The sequence below is a fragment of the Otolemur garnettii genome, unplaced genomic scaffold (genome assembly GCF_000181295.1).
Source record: "Otolemur garnettii isolate 467f Iridium unplaced genomic scaffold, OtoGar3 scaffold00038, whole genome shotgun sequence".
NCBI classification, from domain to species: Eukaryota; Metazoa; Chordata; class Mammalia; order Primates; family Galagidae; genus Otolemur; species Otolemur garnettii.
Window position 1 is genome coordinate 5,441,735 of NW_003852433.1, and position 2,109 is coordinate 5,443,843.

Sequence of the window (2,109 nt, forward strand, 5' to 3'; positions counted from 1 at the left end):
GGGGACAGCCTCCTTCAGGAATGTAATCAGACAGATGTCCTTGTGACTGTGAGGAAGGATCCCCAGCTGGACACCCGCCACTTGCGTCTTGGCACCTGCCCTCCTCCCTGGTCACACATGGTTACGTAGTATTCGCTGCCCTATTCAACGCTTGGGACTTTGCCCAGGTGGTGAGAGGGAAGTTGAGGCTCAGGAGGACAAGACTGCGAAGAGCCCAGGGGTACCTGGCAGATGGTGTGTGTGGGACAGCGTTGGGTGTCTGGTCTGGAGAGGGCTAGCATCAGATCATAATGCCTTGTATGACCTTGGGCAAGTCACAGCCTCTCTGAGCCTCAGTATCTTTCTCTAAAATCTGCAGAGGTGGGTGGCGCCTGTGGCTCAAAGGAGTAGGGCGCCAGTCCCCTATGCCGGTTCAAACCCAGCCCCAGCCAAAAACTGCGCAAAAAAAAAAAAAAAAAATCTGCAGAGGCCTGAATTGCTGTGGAATTTGGTTGCCCAGGGTATGATGCAGACTTGTCATTTATCATTTGCATGTTACACTTTACGCAGCTTATACTTGTATTTAATTCTTGCACTCTCATGTGGAGGTGAAGCTTCATTCCCATTTTCTGGATGAAGAAACAGATTCACAGGACAGCCCTGCTGTCAACCACCTGATGCAACTTAGTACCACATTCTCCAAAGCAGAATAGAATAGGTGTCTAGGCAAGGAAGGGGCCTAGAACTGAGGCCCAGAGAGGGCAAGTGACTTTGAGGCCACACAGTGAGATGGGGGTCAAGCGAAGGATGCATCTCTCCTGGCTTCTTCCCCCATCATGAGAAGCTGGTGTCCCTGCAGATCTCAGGAAAGATGGTGGAGTTCTTTGTGACCTGCTCTATGCACCCCCACCTGGAAGATCAGAGGGGTCTCTCTTCCACCATCAAGTCAACTGCATGGCCAAGGGATGAGCACGGCCGAGGTCCCCTTACCTGTCCAGGGTGCTGAAACCTGGAGGTCTGCAAGAAGAGGAAGGATAGGCCGGATGAGGGTGTCCCTCTAGTGAGTGGGCACGAGGTACAAACCCCATGGACTTCCCCTCAGTGTGAGCTGGGAGCCAGCCTGGGCATGCTTGCCTAGGAGTCTAAATTTAGAATTCCTGGATTCTCGGGCCCTTTCTCTCTTTTCCTCTGCTTGGGCTGCCTTGGGGGACCTGTCTTGGGCCTTTAATGTTTGTTTTCTGAGCCTCCTCACACGCCAGACTCACATTGTCCCCCTCACACTTCCCTGCCAGTCTGGAAGCCCCCATATCACCTCCCACTTCTTTGGTTACTCTGGCTGGGGTTGGACATTTGCACTTCATCATAAGACTCTGGGCTGGTTCTTCCCTTCCTACAATTGGGAGACATTGACTGAGCACAGAAAGTATCTCAAGGGGGAGGCCCCCTGGCTCAGGGGCTCCTATGACTCCAATTCTGGGCTAGGACACCTGCAGAGAGTAGGAAGGCAGGAGGGCCTGGTGGCAGGGTGTGGAGGGCACTGGGCTCTGAGCCACCTCACTCCACCTTTTACCTGCTTCCCTCCTGCTGTGTGTCTCTGTGCCTCCTGTCTTCCCTATCTGGTTTTCATTCCAGCCCAGCATGAGGCTATGCTGGAGTATCCAGACCCCACCAACACCAGCACCATTTTCCTGGGCTCTGAGCTCCACCTGAAATTTGCAGTTGTTGGCAACTCCCATCAGCCCTCACAGCTGTATGTGGACAAGTGTGTGACCAGCCCTAGCTGGGATCTGGAAGTGCCTCTGTGTGCTACAGCCTTGTCAGGAATCATGGGTACGGGGCCCTGGGGAGGAGGACAGGGTGGGCTGGGTGGTATTCAGTGGGTTACATCCCTAGGGAGGCTGGGACAAGGGCTCAGAGCCTTTCCAGGCTAGAAGGGACAGGTGCCCAGATGGTGCCCCCAGAAGTTCTTGAGTAGTCCTCTCTAGGCCAGGGGAGCGAGAAACTTTTATCAGCCCTTTCATCTTTGCATCCTGTATTTGCCCCTACGGGAAATAGGGATAGTGCCAGGATCTTCATAGCACTTAGCTCAGTGCTTGGCATGCAAATAATTCTTTTTTTTTTTTTTTTTTA